Below are 20,477 nucleotides of genomic sequence, written 5' to 3' on the forward strand. Positions count from 1 at the left end.
AAAGCAGATCAAAGAACTTGTGCTAGTAGCCATTCTGGGTATGCTAGGGTGCTTGCTTCTACACTGCTCATCTATAACAATTTATCTCCTTAAAGACAGGTTGAAATAGATTTTCAAAAGTAGATCAGGAAATCTTCTCCCCAACTATATCTATTTTTTCTTATTTAAATGAAGTAACACTGTAACTAGACAAAAACTGTAACCCCAAATTCTTTTTGCAAAGTCAACTAAAAGTTATATATTGCTAGTCTGAAAAAGAAAAAAAAATATATATATATACCTATATGTATATACCTATATGTATATGTCCAGAGAGAGAAGCTTATGGTAACTCATCCCACATTGAGTTTAAACTTACTTGATTTATTGTAATCTTAATAGGATATAAGATCTCCCCCTCCCCCCATTAAAAGACTTCAACATGGAGCCCATTAATGGAAGCTTGCTTAGGGGAGGCTTGCTGTAGGAATGCTTTCACATTTTTTGCTAATTTCTAATTAGGTACTGAGTCATGTGGGTTGTGATAATTCTGGCTGTGAGAAGTAGATATTTTGTTGGTATTTTGTTTGGCGTCTTGCTTATAAGAAGAATCTTGTGATTCCCTGGTTGAGATTATGAGTGGTCCTATGTTCAGAGCTCCCCACCTGTTCAGATGTAAAGGTTCTCTTAATCCAGGGATGTATGTAAAGTTTATAGTTGTTTCAGGCAATCAGAGTCCTGTTTTTCTTTATTTCTCTGTAATTTGTTTATATTTTCTCTGAAAATTAGGGTGCTGACTTTCCCCCTGAACTAGCAAATTAAAAAAAAAAAAGATTTTTGACCCTTTAAACAGCTATCTTTCCTAGCAAAGCAGATCCAAGAACCTGTGCTAGCAGTCATTCTGCATAGGCCAGTGTGGTTGTTGCTACACTTATAATTAGACTTTACCATTTCAGGAGTTAATTTTCCAAAAGGAACTCCATAGGTAAAGATACTTAGAATTGTTAAATGCTAAGTGTATTAAGCAATATAATGCTTAAATGACTAGGGATAAAAACTAACAATAATTCTTCATTGGCATAATGGACTCCTACGTGAGAAAACCAATTCAGATTGTTACCTTTACTGTAGCTTAAGAGTGTTAAAAAATTGTATACATCATCCAGAGGTCAAGTGATCACACAGTCAGTATCTGTGAGAGGTAGAACTTGAACGTAAGTCTCACTGTCAATACCACTTTCCTATGTTACATCACATTACCTTAATGATTCACAGAATCACAGATTTGTAGTGTTGGAAAGGTCTAATTCAACTTACACACGAATGAAATCTCCACTATAAAATATTAGAGAAGTAATTACCAATAATCTACTTAAAGATCTCCAAAGAGGGAAAACCCACCACTGCTCCCATTCAACTTTGGACTAGCTCTAATTATTAACATGATTTTCCTTATTTCATAGCTAAAATTTTGCCTCTTTGTGACTTCCACTCATTGCTACTGGTTCTGCTTTTGGTGACAAATGATCTGGAGAAGGAAATGGCAAACCACTCCAATCTCTTTCCCAAGAAAACTCCAAATGGGGTCATGAAGAGTCAGACATGAATGAACAACTACAAAAACAAAGAATAAGCCTTATCCCTCATCTATTTGATAGTACTTCAAATACCTGAAAAATGTCTTTCCCTTCTCCAGGCTTTTTCATATAAGACTCTCCATCATCCTGATTTGCCTCCTCTAGTCATTCTTCTGATTATTGATGTCCTTCTGAAACCATGGTATCCAAAATAGAAAACTATATTCTAGGCCCACAGTTCTGCTGTTTTTAATGAAGTCTAGGAAGAATATGTTTTCTCTTTAACTTGCTTCATTGGACTCAACTCATTTTGAGTTTGTGGCCCACTAAAACCACCAGATTTTTTTTAGAATAGCTGCTGTGCAACCAAGTCTTTATTTTTGTCCTTAAATGCAACTTTACATTATTCCTGTTGACATTAATCTTAATTTTCTAGGTATTATTCTTTGGGATCTTCAATCTGTTACTGACTATGTTAAATGTCCTTTTTAATTTTATGTCATCGGCAAATTTGATGAACAGAGCTGAATCTATTTTTCCAAGTCATTTATAAACATTTTAAATACCATAGGGCCAAGCACAGTGTACTCTCTCTCTCTTTCTCTCTCTCTCTCTCTCTCTTTCTTTAACATTTTGCAGCCTTCAAAGGACTGCCATTAGATTGGCATGTTAGTGAAAGTTTGGGCAGAGAAAAAAATGAAATTTAAATTCTGATTCTAAAAACTTATTTGTGCTTTTGGGCAATGAATAGAATTAGGACTCATATATGCCTTCATTGTGTCATATGCATCTCTGCATCTGTTTCTCTTTCTTGTATTAATCTTTCAGAGTTGCTATATTTATTTCTGAGGTTTAAATTATTTTTCTGTAGGAGTGAGAGACTCTATTCAGTACATCAAGTTGAAGAACTCTTTTGAGATTTCTGATGAAATATGACAAATTCCATGGATCGGCACTCCAGAATAGAGTTTCTGCTTTGGGGATGGATTCAAGCCAAAGCTTCTTAATGTGCAAAATAACCCTTACACACCCCTCCCTTCCTCCCACCCCCATTATTCTCTGCTAGTCTGACAGACAGCTTTTGAGATGTATATTAATGTTAATGTGTTTATAGAACCAAGTCGAAAAATGAATTATGGGAATTTACAATGCTCAAGAATTATTTCAATCCATTTATGTATTTGCTACCAAACAGCAGCCACTTCTCAGACAGGATGCCATACCTCCCCCCACTCCCACAATGGCCATAGAAGTTTATGGATGCAAAGCAAAAGACTCCACTTAAAGGAATTAAGTAAATTAAATGTAATTACCTACGTGGGAGAGAAGCCAACATTTTAAAGCTTACAACACCACTTTTGTGACCCGTATTTCTCCCATTCCACCTTGATTCTCTTTCCCTCTATCATCTGTGTTATGAACATTTTTTCCCCTTATGTCCAAGCCTGGCTATGAGATTAAAAATTGTTAAATGGAACACAAGGGAGTTGCCCCAAAGGAGTGTATGGGATGCCACTGCAGCTGTATTGTTCCCTGTTTGTTTGCTTTTCCTTAAAAGAGGAAAGAAAAATGTAGAATCATTGAACTACTTCTAGATCTAGACCTATACAAGGGGCCATGTTGCCTAATCCCTACCATTTATAGACAAAGAAAATGAAGGCCAGGAAAGTTAAGTGATTTCACCTAAAATCACAGTCATTAAATGACAGAACTCATATTTGAATACAGATAATGTGATTCCAAATTCATCACAATCTGTCCCACACCACACTACCTCTCACTTCTTGGTCTTTAGGTCTTGAGTCCAGGGCTGGGTAACCTGTGTCCTCCAGGATGAAGGTTCCCCACACCTGTACTCTTGCCTAATCTTAATCCTTTGCTCTACTATTTTCCCCAGTTTTTCACATCAAGATGGAAAGGGATACACACACACACACACACACACACACACACATATGCGGCCAAAACAACTTTGATCTAGGACTCTTTTACTAGCTTGATAGGAGTTGCCAAACAAGTGATAATTTCACAATTTCAGCTGATCTTTTTCTGCCTAGCATGAACAAACAATATGAAAACAATAACAACAAAAAAGGTTAATATTTTATTTTCTGTATTGTTCTTGCTAAAAAGTATCATACCCATTAAAGTGGTCCAAGGCTTAGAATATAGACTTTGTTTTCCTAATCACAATCATCCATTTTTTTCCAGCTGGTTCAGTTTTGATGTCATATGTGAATCATCACTTTTATTCTCTCAAAAGTGAGGACTATAATTTTTTCCAAGTCAAGATCATATTTCCCCCTCAGACATTTATATATAGTTGTCATCAGATCTCTCTCCTCTCTCTGTCTCTCTCCCTTAGCTACAACTGATTACTTCGAGATGTTAAAGTCCTAATCTGAAGAGGTTTTCAAATTATTATTTCAGATTATTGGGATAACTCATGCAAGCAACCATTACTTCTGCCTGAAATATTAAAATGGCTCAGTACAAATTGTGTACATTGCTCTGGACCTAGAGTCAGGAAGATCTAACTTCAAATCTATTCTCACACATTTATTAGCTGTGCACCACCCCAGGTAAGCTCTTTAAGCTATCTCTGCCTCAGTTTCCTTATCTCATCTACTTTTCAGGGTTGTTGGGAAGGTAAAATGAGATCATGTTTGTGAAGAGCTTTGCAAACATTAAAGCACTATGTAAACCATAGCTAATAATGCTAACAATAACAATTGTTTTATTAGTAAGTGGATAATTTATGCATGCAATGTTAGCTAAATTATTACTTCTTTTTTTTTCACTCAAGTGAATATAATCAGCCATGTACTAGAAAGTTTTTTTTTTCCTTTTCCTGGTAAGTGAGGGGAATATTGCACTAACCATATTTATATTTGTATTACCTACTAGTTTGTTCTTTCAGAGGACACATATGTTTGAAATTCACTATGGCACTTTTTATGCTTTCAGGAGATTTGGGCATAAATTATCTCTATATGGAATGTCAGAATGCTATATCATCATTGCAATAGTTCATCATTCGAAGGCGAGAATAAAGGAAGTAGAAAAAAGAAACTAATGTTTATTAAACAAAAATCAAAACTCAATCTCCACTACTAACTTTTGAAGGGGGGTGGTGAAGCAGTGCATTTAATGCTTCCAATAACAGCACACTTGGGAGTCAGTTGAAGTGTTAGTTGGGGGAGGAGAGTTAAGGTTACTTTCTGATGGCTGAAGGCAATGACATCGTGTCTGCCACCTGCATCACTCTTCTCACTCCATCCCCTTAAAATAAATCAAAAACCATAGCAAAGTATTTCTGTTTCTCGGTGATGCAGAGGACTTCTTGGAGTACAGTTTAATTTCTGAGTATCTTCTCCTAAATGCACTCTCTCCATATAAGCTATCTGCTGTGCTATCCCACTAGTGTGATTTTTACTAAGCCAGAGATTATCATGTAAACTTGTGCTTTCTTTCCGTTGGTGTGCAGGAAGATGGGAGATTTTCTCATACTTCATTCTGATAAGAATCCCCAAAAGGTGGTTAAGAAATAGCCTTGTTCATTTCATATCTATTTTCCTTCTTTTCCCCTAAGATAATGGAAATTCAACTCAACAAACATTTATGAAATACTATAACAAGGCAGCTTCTATATGACAGGGATTCAGAGATAAGAAACCAAACAGTCCTTGCCCTGGGTGAGCTTATATTCTCTGAGTTCATAGGACCATAGATCAAAAGCTAGTAGTGGTATTAGAAGCTATTTAGGTCTAGAGTTCATCTTTTACAGATGAAGAAACTGAGGCTTGGAAAAGCCAAGTGACTTGGTCAAGAGGTAGCCTAAGAATTTAGGTCCTTTGACTTCTCTTTGCATTGTATCATACTAATATGACACAGGCAAAAAAGTAGAATATGATAGAATAAAATGCTTATAAATCTTTTTACTCTAAGGAGACAATATTATTGTCTAATGCACATTTTAGGGGAAAAAAGAAAGAAAACATCAGAATCCTAGGATCACAGATCTACAGTGAGAAGAAACCTCAGGAGTCACCTTGTTCAAGTCCTTCACTTTTCAAGTGAGGAAACTGAGGCCCAGAAGGGTTGTCCACGGTTACAGAAGTGGCAGAGATATGATAACATTAGTCATCAGTCAACAAACATTTATTGAGCGCCTACCACATACGAAGGATTGGGTTGAATGCTGAGGTACAAAAAGAGGCAACAGGTAGTCCCTGCCCTTAAAGAGCTCATAGATCACAATCCAATGGGGAACACAACACTTCAACAGATTAGGAAAAGGAAACCTCTGCAGCTATCCAAATGTTCTTTTTACAGGAAAAGACATAATTAAGATTGGACTTTATTTAAACATAATACTCCATAAATGAATTTCAGCACAGATAGAATGAGCTTCTGGTGCCCAGCTTCCTAGTAATGGCACTCAGCCATTGACTGAGAGTCTAGATGTGTTGTGTAAGATTTACCAACTTCTTCCCAAATCTGGGAATGTGGACACAGCCATAATCTTCTAGTTGGATGACAGTATGCCAATGTTATCTAGGAAGTACAGGAGGAAACTTTTATCATTTTCTTTTATTCTTAATTAAACCTTTCCTTCTCCCATAGTATACATCTAGAATGTTGTATACTAGGAAGGTTTATTAAATTAAAATAATTAAGTGGTGATGTACAAGATAAAATTTAGTATTGAACTTGAGAAAGATGTGGACTCTTTTTTTTCCTTAAAGTTAAAACTCTGCTATATATAATATTAGAATAAAATTGTCTGGAAGAAAATCCAATTATGGTTCTTTCTTGAATAGGCATGGATATCAGATAAAATTGACAGTGTTTCCTACCCTTGTTCTGACCACAATATGGCATTTTTACATTTCTATTTTGCTTATCAAATTTAAGAGGCTCTATGTTTTGGTTTTATCTCTTACTGATAAAGAATAAATTGTGCACCTGTTGTTTTCTTTCAGTATTTTGGAACAAAAATATCCCAAGTAGAATAGTTCTTAGACAAGAACTCTGTTCAATCAATAGAGAACTAATAAACCACTCACTTTTCTTCAAAGTAAAACAAATAGGTATTAATATATTCATAAATATTGCTTTCTTCTCATTGGCAATCACGATCAAGGTTACAAATTTTCTGCTGTATTTTCCTGATTTGGATTGTGTCCATAGTATGACTAATACGACTTCACAATTTTTCAAGGTCCTCCTCCCATGGTAATCCCCAAAGATATTGGACTATCATTAATTATAACTTGAAAGATATAATCTAAAGCTTATTGTTCCATTTGAAGAATTCTACCAATTAACTTAATACAGACAATCAATCTAAGTACAGTATCCAATCCATCATCACAAGGACAAGACTCACCAGATGTCTAAATGAAAGATATAAAAACTTGGTAGTAGGAACTAGAATTATGTTTGTACAGAGGGAAAGTTGAGGTGACAAAAATTCATAGTTTCTAAACCATGAGTTTCTTCTGAAATCCACTGGAAATTTTTGTTTGACTCAATTCAAGCAACTAGAATAAAGAGTGGCTGCAACTATATAAATAAACTCTTCAGTCTTGAAAAAAAATGACCAACTCATGTCAATTTGGCAGTTGATATAGTTTGCTTTGCTTACTTAAGACAGACACTTAGCATTTTAACTTTTGTTAAAATTATTTCGAATCTTGGGGAGAAAAAAATATATTTTGGCTGTTAACCATCAAAAGACTGATCCAAATATAAGGTCGTATATCTTAAAATCTTCCTTATAGAGCGAACTGAACTAGCCATCAAAGCAAAAGGATCACATTACTTTAATGCACAAGTAGTGACAGAACTGGAAAGACCATTTTTTAGGAGTTAAGTGAACCTTGGCAAAGTATTTGCATGTTTTTTTTTTCCTACAAGAAAAACTTTTTGAGGCAATTTATTATTTTTGTTAAATTACTATAACTGTTAAGTTTTCCCAAAGATATTCATTCAGATAAGAGGTATCAAGTCTTCAGACAAAGGTTAGTTGGAAGAAGCCTTTGGCAATGTAACACCTTTGAAACTTTGCATTGATTCATTAGATGTCAAATTACAATCTGCCACTGTAAACAATGTCCAATGTGAATGGAAACCAGTTTTTTGTTATAAGAACTTAGACAATTTCTAGTGCTTCAGCACTAAAAAATCAAATTAGGAGAAGAAAAATGTTTGTACCCTTCATTCTATTTATTTCCTCCTGAGAGACAGTGCTAGGTGAATGCTTTTCCTTTGAGAACTAATTCTGGCCAGCAAGAACTTGGACTCACACTTTACCAGCCACCCACAGAGATGCTGTTTTTCTAATGGTTGCCCCAACCCTCCAGCATTAAAGAGTTTATTGCTCTGAAAGCTTTGCTTTAGGAAGCAGATCTTGACTTTTAGTTTTGGGGACTCACAGAGTAATACACAACCAAATCATGTAGTTTAAATGTTTCTGACAGCTACTTTTAATAGGCTTAGCTGAAGAAAACACACCTGTAAAACCTCACAATTCTGACTGGAAGTGTTCCCATCAAAAGGAATTTGAATGGCATGCTGTCAGCCTTCCTCCAGTTAGCTTGGGACACAGCTTTGGAGAACTAGAGTGACACCAGTTAAAAAAAAAAAAAGTTGTTTTTTTTTTCTTTCTTTCTTAAAAAGTGTTATCAAGGTATTCTTTTATTTAAAGATTCAGGTACCATTCCTAATGTCTGGGGTGGGGTGGAGGGGGGGAGTCTTGCAGATAACTAGCTCTATTCTCCACTTATTGTACAAACGTAACTTTGTAGGTCCATGCTAGCTAAGAACACACAAGCTGAAAGGGGCAGGAATTGATTTAGAGTTTAATTAGACCTAGAGCTTTAATATTTTAAAATTAAGTATTTTTCTAAACGCTATTAATTTAAGTAAAACACTACTGTGCATGAGTTGCCCACATGACTATGTAACATATACTGACTTATTTTACACACCTTATGGGCACAAATCAATCAGAAACTTACCTAGAGAAGAAATGTTCCCTTTTTCCCCCTGCCTTTCTAACTTGAATATATCCAATGTCTGCAAAAGACAGCTCGGCTATCCAGACTCACTTGACTCCAAGTGAAGCAGGAGTAGTTTACAGTTCCCACCATCTGTCTGAACAACATCCCGGGAAGACTCCTTCAGCTCTGGCTCCTTATCACGGAACCCTTCCTGCACAATCTTCTTTTATTTATTCACACACATTGTCCCTTTCAAAACAAGCAGCCAGCTGGAAGGATCCAAACCCCTATTGAGCACACCGTTAAATGCAGCTTCCTTCTTGGACAGGCAAATTACACCAGGGAGTATTCAGAGTACAGCAAAAAGCCTATGAGAACTCTTTAATCACCCGGATCCCAGCTGTTGTTGGTGCTGCTGTCGCTGCTGCTGCTGCCGCCGCCGCTGCTGCTGCCGCCGCCGCCGCTGCGCCTCCTTGTTTAGCTGTAGTCAGTTTCCTTAGGCTCGCCCTCCCTCCTTCTCTCCCTCCTTTCCTCCCTCCCTCCCCGTCTCTCCTATCTCCCGAACTCTAAAGGCAGCCTTACTGGGTTATGATTGGCAGAAACAGCCCATTCCTCCTGCTAATCACCCTCAAGACTTTCAAGGACTAGGAGCTGGTGTGATGTCATTCAGACAGTGGGACGTTACACATGAATACATTCCAATAGAAACTAATTCCGGGATCAGCTGTATTCCTCTAACACCACAGTGATTGATTAGAGGTTCCTGAAGGATTTGCATAATCTGTCACTCTACGGGCAACCGCCCCCCACCCCCCCCCCCCCCCCCCCCCCCCCCCCCCCCCACACACACACACACCTCCTTCATCAGACACTTTGGAGTCTAACACCCTGCAGCAAAGTCCACTTTATGCCTTCTGATACAAACACCTAAGTATGTTATTAAAACCAAGGAAAACAGGGAAAAGTTAAGAAACAGGTATTCATGATGTGTAGCAGTGAAACAGGCAGAGAGAGAACAGGAGGCAAGGCTGCATAACACTGCAGCTCCCCACTTCCTCCTTGATGTCAAGTAAGAGATGACCAGATCACTTTTGGGGGAGAGAGAGGGGAGAGCGAGAGACAGAGAGAAAGACAGAGACAGAGAGAAACAGAGAAAGAAAGAGAAGCTTTTATTTTTGTTGGTGGAATCTTTTAAATAAAAAGAAAACACTCTAGTTATAAACAAGAGTGTTAATGAGAAGCAGTGTGACATATTGGAAAGCATACTGGATTTAGCATCATAGACCTCAGTTCAAGTACCAACTTAGAAACTTAGAGCTCTGTAACTGGGCAAAATCATTTAACCTCTCCCTTTCCTCATTTTCCAAATGGAGAAAATGATATCTGAAACTCCTACTTTATAGGGTTGTTATGAAGCTCATATGAGATAATATATGGAAAACACTACACAAAATGTCAATTCTCATTATGACTTCATTAATTCAGTTAATTGTAAGTAAGTACCCTATACTGGTAGAGGAAATCTCTTCCCAGGAGTTCCCTATACTAATGAAATCATAGGTCTGGTTTAAAAAGAAGTTTAAAAAATCAATTTAATTTCAAATAAACAGTGGATCATACATTTTCCTCTTATTTATGATGCAGGAAGAGTGCTGGACCTGATCACAGGAAGACCTGAGTTCAAATGTAACTTCAAACATTTACTGGCTGTGTGAGTCTAAGCAAATCTACTTCACTTTCCCCATCTGTAAAATGGGTATCATAATAGCATCTATTTTCCCGAGTTATTGTGAGGATGAAATGTAGGCACATTGCACATTGGTTTGAATATAGTAGGTACTATATAAATGTTTATTTTTTTTCCCTTTTCCTTTCTCCTTGCTTTCAGGTGCAAAGTCAATTGGAAGCTATTTTATTGAAGAGATCTCTGTTGTGTTCTGAACGCTGCTGCAGTCCAGATGTCTATTTAACTTACCTCTTTTTTTTCAATTTCTCCATCCATAAAATAAAGAAGATACATCTCCTATCTATAATAGAGGAATAATATGAAAACTATTTTGGAGTTTATAAATTGCTTTCCCTATGGGATCATAATCAATTTTCACAATAATGCTGTGAGGTAGATCCTCTTAGAAATATTTTTAACATAGGTAGGTATTGCTATTCTCATTGTACAGATGAGGAAGCCAAGGGTCAGAGAGTTGACTTGACTTGGCCAGGATCATACACTAACACCAGAGTTAGGATTTGAGCTCATACTTCTCCTGTTTTCTCGTTCAACTCCCTCCCTTTGGGCAGGCCACTTCAACATGCATGTCACTTACTCTTCCAATAACATATTCTATCTCCTATTTTCATTCTTCTGCACTGAATGTCCCCCATGATTATTAGGCACTGCCTTTTCCCTCTGATCTCTTGGAATGCCTGATTGTCTTCAAAACTAATTTCAGCTGCCACTCCCTGCATGAAGGTTTTCCTAACAACTGCAGTAGTGAGTACCCTGTCTCCCCAAACTACTTGATTGATTTTGTATATATTCTCTGTGCAGGTAGATTATAAAGATATATTAATACTTAAATAAATAAATATATATATATATATATATATATATATATATAAACAGATAGATGTTCAGACAGACAGAGAGAGAGACAGACCAATGGATAGACAGACCGATGGATAGACAGACATACAGATACTTGTACAGATTAGCAAGCAGGCAGATATATAAACCAACAGATATCGATAGATGATAGACATATTTTCTCCTGCATAAGCATGTGATCTTGTTGGCAAAGAATGCTTCACTTTTGTCTTTATATTGCCAGTGTATCTTCGCACAATGCCTGGTACATTGAGTAGCCGGTGTTTAAGTAATGCTTGTTGAATCATTGAAACATAGAGACAAGATTTTTAGACTTTTAAATTCAAATAAATTCCATACCAGGAATATAAGATATATCACTTTTTCCCTCCATATCTGAAATTGTTTCATTCCATGGCTGTATCTGTCCACAGTACCCTCTGGTCATTAGACTAGTTCATTTGAATATGAGCTGCTAATGGCATCAAGTTTGAAAACATGATTTCATTACACTGTTCTTAGCATTACCCAGAAAATACAACTTCACAGTATGCCTTCAACCCCAGGGTCCAACTTCACAACTCTACAGAGTTAATCTCTAGTAAGACAATAAGCCTGTAATGACTTCTGGCAAACAATCCAGGCAAAGACTATAGCAGATCTCCTATCATAAGGCAGGGTGTCATCTTTATATTTGAAGCGCTTATCTACAGTTCTGGCTAGATCCCCTAAATGATTGACTGTAGCAACAACGTGCCTTTTTTCTGTGGCTGTTTTTTTTTCTTTTTTTTTAACAAAAGAAAAATAATTGGGGGTAGCTAGGTGTTGAAGTGGATAGAACACTGGGCCATCGCGTCAGGAGGATCTGAATTCAAATATGTCCTCAGACTCTTACTAGCTGTGTGACCCTGGGCAAGTACTTAACCCTGACAGCCTTGCAAAAACAAACAAAAAAACCTCAAATTTACACTTAAAAGGAAGGATGTTCTGTATATATCTAAATGAGAAAGAGGGATACTAGTTATTCCTTAACTGCTGTAATATGACCTGTAGAGGATTTTGTATTTAAATATTGTTTAATTTTGAGTGATCTTATTCAATTCTCACAATAACTATATGAGGTAGATACTCTTATTGTAGATTATAGAACATGAAAACTAAGAGAAGAAACAAACCTTAAAGTCACCATATAGTAGGACAGAACTGTATTTAGGACTTATTTTTATGTCCAGGAAAAAATCACAAAACATGTCAGTTGTCAAGAAACATGAAGGATGGCATCAGTTGGAGAAGGAGAGACAGATCAGGAAAGGGGAAGAGTTCAATTTAGCTAACAATCACTAACTTCCTTTTTAACTAATTATTTTCTCTATTTAGTTGTTATGCTCTTTTATTAGTACATGGTAGGTGTGCAAATTGGATGAATATGGAGTATGTCAGCACACTCTTTAATCTACATATTAGGGAAAAGTCCCAGTCATCCCACCTAAATAACGGTTCTGATCCAAGAATTCCATAGCTTTTGGAATTAATTCATTACCAAATGGCTCATCTGAAGGTCTCAAGATAATTTTTACTGTTTGTATATACTAATTAAAAATGATTCACATATCAAGGTCAGGCATTTTCACTAACATTCTTGCCAATGAGACAGATAAGACAGCATCCACAGTTGTATCATGCCAATGGCTAAAATCTTAATATATCCTCAGCAAGGCAATTTTAAAGCTAGTGTGTGAACCTCTCAATAAGATGTAACTGAAATTCACAGTGAAATAAATTAAAAAAAACCTTTTCACAATTTTAGTTTCCCTCCTATGAATAAAAGTAGGAAATACCATGAAATAAGATTGGTTTACTTCATCAAATGCAAATGTAAAAATTTTCACAGAATTACATGTATTAAAATTTGAAAGAGACCTCAGTTATCTTCTAGTCTAACATGCCCATTTAAAGGTGAGGAAAATAAGGATGAAGAGGAATTCAAAATCTTGCCCTATCTTTCACAGGCAGTAAATATAGCTGTTAGGATTTCTTAGCCAAGGCCCAAATCCAGCATTCTTGCCACCATTTTTTGTGGAACACTGGCTTTATATTCACAGGTTCCAAAATCACCCTTGTTCTTCAAAGAAAACAAACTCCCCTTTGGGTACTTAGAGGATCAAAAAACGTAGTTGGGAAGACCTTCTGTGGCTACCTAGTTCAAGTTTGTTATTTTATATATAAGGAAAATGAGGCTATCTCTAACTTCCTTCAAGGCTCATTAATGCAGCACTTTCTGTACAAAGCCCCCTCCCTCTACTTCTTAATGTGTCCCCTTCAAATATTCTGATCACCTAGTTTGTGTGTGTGAATGTGCGTATACATGTATATATGCATTTATTTCTACACCCAATAGTGCATATATTATAGATATATGTAAATATATAGTTTTATAATACATATTTACATGGGTGTATATATATGTCTATTATATTCATACATATGTATGTATAGATTTAGGTATAGACACACACATATACATATTTATACAATGTGGTCTGCCCTGGGCTGCTAGACTATAAGCTCCTTAAGGGCAAGAAGGATTTTTTTTTTTGGCTTTGTATCCCTAATGCCTAGCACATAACAAACATTTAATAAATGCTTGGTGTTGTTGTTATTGTTCAAATACAATGAGAAAAAAACGATTCACCTGGAAATTTATTCATATGCTTTTTCCTTTTCCTCCAAAATTAGGAAACAGTGAAATAATGGTTTGATGGGAGTGGGGTGGTGGAGGTGTGTGTATGTGGGGGGGAAGGGCTTTCCCTGCCAGAATGATGAAGACAGGGGCAGGGGGAGTCATTTGCTTTGTATTGTCTTTAGTATTTTTCAAACCAACATCACATGTATCTATAATACATTGGCACAAATCTATCATCTGAGCTGATATCTGCCCAGTGAGCTTGCAGTGTGCCAAGAATTTGTTTGAAGCATTTAAATTGCATGAATCCTAGAAAGAAAGAAGTACATTTATTCTTGTGACACCCTACACAGTCCAATGCAATTTATTCTATATCTATTAAAATAAGGGAAAGTGAATGCATACAGCAATAAAACTTTGGGACGGTATTCATCTTTGTCTGCCTATTGTCATCACTTTGGGGAGCAGATGCAGTAGCTGACCATGATGCTGATTATCCCTCATCTCCCTCCACCTCCCTTGGCAAGGAACTGAGAACATTTCAACTGAGTGGTTTTTATTGAATATACAAAACCTACCACGGGGCCTGATTTTAAAGATTCAAAAAAATGCCAAATGTGCCATTACCGAGATAAAATCAAACATCTGTGTTAAAAGAAAGCTCACGTTGTTTCTAATAACCAACTGAGAGTAAAATGTGGATGACCATCAGTTTCTCTCTAGTCATAACTATGCCCCAGCTCTTTTCTTTCCACATCCTTTTTTTTTTGCCTTCAGTTGTGGAGACTTGAACTGACCTCAGAATAACCAGTCAAACTACATTTAAATTTTTGATACATGCCATATGCCACAGATTTAAAGAATAAAAAAAAAACTTAAACAAACCACTCTCATATGTCTTCTAAAAGCTATAGAGTATTTATACAATGAAATGCAGTGAAAGCAGCCTTGCTCTAACTACTATCTCTCAATCTGCACCTAGGGACCCTATGGGTAAAATAATGTATTAATTCTATCTTTCCAGTAATAATGCTCCTTGGTTCCAACGTGGTCTTCTTCTGGTCCTAAATTCCATTATACACAGTAGCCACATTATAATGAGGCTCTTATTGGGAAAAGACTTTAGCAGTGTTTGAAGAAAAATATTGGGCATCTTTGGTCAATGTTTCACATATTTTACCAATTTCAATTAAAACCAATTCTTTGGTCCATCTATTAGTCAATATCATTTATCAAGCAACTAATATATGCCAAACTCATAGTGCTGAGAGGTTAAGACACAAAGAAAAGTCAAGTCAAGTCTCTGTTCTCAAGGAGTTCACAGTCAAACGGGGGTGGGGGGATTCGGGAACACGTAAAAAACATGCATAAACAAGATATTCACACACGCAGGATAACGTATTGGGATTACCAATGACGGGAAAGCACTAAGATTCAGAAGGACTGGGAAGACATCTTGAAGGAAGTGGAACTGAAACCGAGACGTGAAATAATCCAGGAGACAGAGATGAGGAAGGAGAGCCTCCTAAATATGAAAAACTAATAATGCAAAATAATTACTTTTAATAACTGTTCTAACAACATTTCCCTTCCCTTCCCTTCCCTTCCCTTCCCTTCCCTTCCAAAGCAAAGAGCTTCTATGGGACCTTAAATAGGTAACAACTTGTAAGAAAAAAAAGAAAAAAAATTCATTTTTGTTTTCTTGGTATCAAAATTGGCAAGAAAAACCTATTATCTACTCCCCCACATAATATATGGTATCGGTTTAGATACCACAATATATGATATGTAAACCATAATATGTATACCATAATATATACCACATATATTTACATACCATAATTAAATGATATTATAGTAGTGTAATACACAAATAATCTCTTCCTTTGTCTTTCTGTCTCCTTCATCTTTGTTTTTCTATATCTGTGCCTCTGTTTCTCTCTATCTCTATCTCCCTTTCTCTGTGTCTCTCTTATCTGTCTCTCTCTGTGTCTTTCTCTGTGTCTCTCTGTGTCTCTCCCTGTTTTACTCACTGCCTATTGATCATTTGGATATCTTGGAAAGGAAGGGTAAATAGGAAGGGAGAAGAAAACTGAGAGAAATCTTCTCATTGCCTGTATGTATCACTGACTGTAGTGCATTGTTTTAGTAATGGACAAATCATCATTGTCAATGCTTCAAATAAATTCTTTGAAGATGCAGTACTTTAAAGTTAAATCCAGAGAACAAACAGACTAAACAGTCAAATTCCAGTTTGGCTCAAGCTGCCTAAAGGCACATGGATTTTAATAAATAGGAATCAAAAACAGCTGTTGGCAAAGCTGCCCTCTGATCACAAAACTTTGTTCTGTAGTGAACCAGTAGCACATAAGTGAGAAAAAAAGGAAAAGGGAAATTGTAAAAATTAAGTTCATGGCTCTTGTGTAAATGGAATTTCTGGATTGAGGACTTTGGGGCATTCCTCTTTTCCAAGCTCTGCAAACATGGTGAAAGAATTCTTAAGAAACATGGAGTTCAGTTCTGGTGGGGTCCCCTTCAACATATCTTCAGAGAAGAATCCTTAAATAATGCTAACCACTTATGAATCAAAGGTGAATCTACAAAGGGCAGTTCTGTGAGGTTCCTTCCTTTTTCTCCCTTTCCATTGCAAAGCATGTATCAACATTTCATAATGTTTTACAGGCAGTTTCCTTCCAAGCTGGGTCTTACAATCCATGCCATTTTATATACTTTAAATTAAACTCCCCAATTCCTCAAAGTGGAAAAAAAAAGCCACTTAAAAAACACAAAACCCAGCATCAGGGTGATAAATTTGTAAAGACCAAATCTGTCCTATAGGGTATTTTGTTTCATCTGTTAGCAAATTCCTTTTATCTTAGGAATCCCAATATCATTTGTTTTCTGTCTGTTCCTGTCCTACTGGGAAAGGCATCTCATTTATGAGCTACTCCTGCTAATGCTATGATCAGCCTGGGGAATCTTAATGTTGCACTAAGCTCCTGTAAATCAGTTTCTGTCCTCCTAGGTACTAGGCTCTGCTGTAAATTACCACTACTCTGAGGTAATGTACTTTATACTCAAAGGACCCCACTCTTTCTTTGGTTTTTACAAAGGGATTTCAGTGTTGTGGCTGATAGGGAAGTGGAAGTGGGGGTAGAGATGGGAGTGGAAAAGGAGTCATTTGTGGATATGGACATTACCATGATAGCACAATGAACTGAAAGTCTTCTTGTCATAGAAAAGAAACACAAAAGCATTCTCCTGAAGAGCATAGAGATCGTGCCATTGGTAGGGAATGTGACAATGCCAGGTCTTTGGTTACGAACACCTAGATGGCTATTGTGTTCCTCCTACTCTGAAGTCTTATAACAAAAAGAAACCTAGTGATCCTCTCGCACATCGATCCAAGAAGCAGTAAAGGCCTACATTAGGAAACAGGACCATTGACATGCTCCAAACTTCTTCTCCACCCCGACCTTTGCTTAGTCAAAAGTTCTTATAATCGAGGCAGGTTTTCTTTTTTCTCCTTTTTCCCATAGGGAAAAGGTGAAAATTTGTATTTGAAGACAAGGGTTACGCAGTGTTCCAATCTAGAGACTATACCCTAGCTAAACTTAACCAACATCATTCTTTGGAGGAAAAATAGAGGAGGAAATTTCAAGCCTATGATTCGATTAGCATAGATGAATTCTTGTGTGGAAAGTCCCTTTTCAGATGAAATTTCATTATACTGGATGATCAACTAGTTCTAGAGAAAATAACTTAAAAACTAAATTATTGAGCAGATAGTTTAAAATATATATTTTTAAAAAGTGGTATTTTATATTATCTTCAGTTTAGATGTGTTAGCATACTTTTTATCTATATAAATAACACAGTAATCAAAATGGAAAACAATAAGCCCTTTTAGAAAAAAAATGTTTTTCATCAAATAACTATCAATTTTATGACTTTAATTGAAGCCTCTCCTTTTCTAAACATGAGGTAGTTTAATTGAAGTTACTCAGGACTAACAAAATATAAAGGGAGTCCCCAGAATAAGGGAGAGCTGTAACTCCACTTTGGCTGTACAAAAGCCCATGTGCTGAACGGAATAGAACATATGATGCATTCACGTCCTAGAAGCAGACTAAGTAATGAAGGGATAACAGGCTTGCCAGCTCAGCTGTTTATTCTTATTTGCCAAGGATGAAATTAAGAATGACAAACAGGTTGCTGCAATATCGGTCATATAGGAGAACAAGTGCATTTCACTTTGTTATGATTTCTACCATCTTAGGTTCCCGTAGAGGGCAATATTGTATAAAAGATTGACTTCTCCAGATGAACTCCAAATCTGCCAATTCATCTGTGGCTTTGTGCCTTAAAGAAAACTGTGGTTAGCATCAATTTAATGTTGCATTTCCGCTCAAACTATGCCTAATATATACAATAATGCAAACAAAACCTTTGTAATAGGGCTTTATTAAAGGTGAAGCAAATTAATTCGGTAGCCTCTTCATTAGTCTGTTAGTGGGAGTAAACAGTCCCATTTTATCTTATAGCTTTGATTCAATATTTAAATGTCAGTTTATGAGATTTTTTAAAAAATATACAACTTATTACATAAGCCAATAAAAATTGCCTCATCCAGTGACTAGAAAAGAAGCCCACTCTTCAAAGACAATGAAAATCTTGTCTATTTTTCTAAAAAGTCAATGTGGAGAGCTGCAACAATACCATTTAACTTCTGGGACTGTCTTATTTTGCTTTAGTTATGGAGTGGAGGATGAAAAGAATGCAAAGTGATCTTTGGGCGTTAATGGGTACATAAATAAATCTTCGGGTAAAAGTGAACTCTCTCTGTCTCTGTCTGTCTGTCTGTCTGTCTCTCTCTGCCTCCCTTCTCTTCCCCCTCTCTCCTTGACTTTCCCTCTCCTTACAAAGAAAACACACTCCTGTTTTTAAGGAAAAATCTGCTTTACAAACAGCTCAGACTAAAGAGATCTATGAAGCAGTAGTATGAATGAACAGTGCTGATATTCTTAAGTTGCCCCTTGATTTCAAGAGTGACTATACATGTATTTATATATAAATATGTGCACTTATATGTGTAAGTATATAAAATACTCAGATTTAGAACTGGGAAACAATATTAACAATGATAATGACAATTAACATTTTAAGATGCTTTAAAGTTTGAAAAGCATTTTACAAATATGATATATTTTTATCAACCCAACAATTGGTTGTGTTGTTCTATCATTGTTCCTACTTTATAGATGGAAATGAGGCAGAGGTTGTGGATTGTCCTTCATTCTCTAAGAGGATCATAACTTCAGAGGGATAATGACATGACTCGCAATTGACTTTGACTTGAGTGAGGGATGGCTGTGCAAGGTTATCAGCCTCACTTTCTCCTCCAGAGCCATCTGGATCCAATGACCTGATATTCTTCAGGATGACTGGAGATGGTCCAGGATGCAGTCAAAGACATTGGTCCTTTTAAACTAAGGTCTTTTCAAGATGTCACTTTCAGTGATTGTCCCAATTTTACAGATTAAGAAACTGAGGCAGAGAGAGAGGCTAAAGAAGTTGCCCAAGGTCACGTAGTCACTAAGTGTTTTAGACTGGATTTGAACTCTGATCTTCTTGAATCCAGGTCCAGTGATTTATCAACCTTACCCCCAGTTGACTTAGAAGTCAGCTAGTTGGGGCGACCAGGTAGCACAGCGAGTAAGAGCACCGGCTCCAGTGTCAGGATTGACCTGGAGATCGAATCCTGGGCTCAGACACTCAGCACCACACCCAGAAATAACTGGCCATGTAACCTTGAGCAAGTTACTTAACCCTGGTTGCTTGAAAAAAAAAAAGTCAGCTAGTTGAATCTTCTGCTTTTACAGATGAGGAAACAGATCCAAAGAGATATATGACTTGGTGAAGGTTACAAAGGTTTCAAATAAACCAGCGTTTTAACTGATGTCCTTTCATTTCTACCTCCATGATCTTTCACCTGAATCATGGTGTCTCAAGCTCTGGCTTTAAAAACAAACAAACAAAACACCTACGTTTGTCTATAACTATAACTAAGACATCAAGAGCTTGTTTCAGAGTCAGAAGATCTGACTTTGTCTCTATGATCCTGACTACATGACCCTGGAAAGTCCTTCATACCAATTGTTTCAGATAGAAAGAGAGACAGCTAAACCATACCTAAGGATGCCTGCTGCTCCATATTGACTTATAAAGCCTGTTAATATTGTTTTTGTTCTATTGTGTTTTTAAATATTTAAAAAATTTTCCCAATTTTATTTTAATCTAGTTCAGGCTACATTTGTGAATAATGTGGGCCCCCTGCAGCAGTGTGTTTGACACCTCATTGTACTTCTTCCTTGAAGAGGGAGAGAGTCATCACTCTGTTTGGTAACTCACATCTCTCTACCATCCAGGGCTAAACTATGCCCACACTACTTCACCTGGGACAGAAATACCCCCAGCAGGGGTTTACTACCGTGCCACATTTTTTTCAAAGGTCTGTCTTTTCTCCCAGTCCCTGAAGGGTACTAGTAAAACTGTGAAGAATGGAAGAATATAGAGGGCTAAGGACACCCCTTGTCTGTTCACCTGGGGTCTGACTCTCCTCTGCTCCACAGCATTCCAAGTCCTTT

General features: G+C 36.7%; 1 protein-coding gene across 1 annotated transcript in view; it reads right to left on the reverse strand.

The window, feature by feature from the left end:
• The window catches only part of NDST4 (N-deacetylase and N-sulfotransferase 4), a 406,931-nt gene extending 397,829 nt beyond the window's left edge, over window positions 1–9,102 (reverse strand). The window contains exon 1 of the mRNA XM_069095536.1: window positions 8,582–9,102. The gene's annotated coding sequence lies outside the window, so the exon portion shown is untranslated. The remainder of the gene's footprint in view (window positions 1–8,581) is intronic.
• Window positions 9,103–20,477: the final 11,375 nt, after the last annotated feature.

This window comes from Petaurus breviceps, unplaced genomic scaffold (genome assembly GCF_028583685.1).
Source record: "Petaurus breviceps papuanus isolate PSGF00001 unplaced genomic scaffold, PetGlider_PUasm1.0 126, whole genome shotgun sequence".
Lineage (NCBI taxonomy): Eukaryota > Metazoa > Chordata > Mammalia > Diprotodontia > Petauridae > Petaurus > Petaurus breviceps.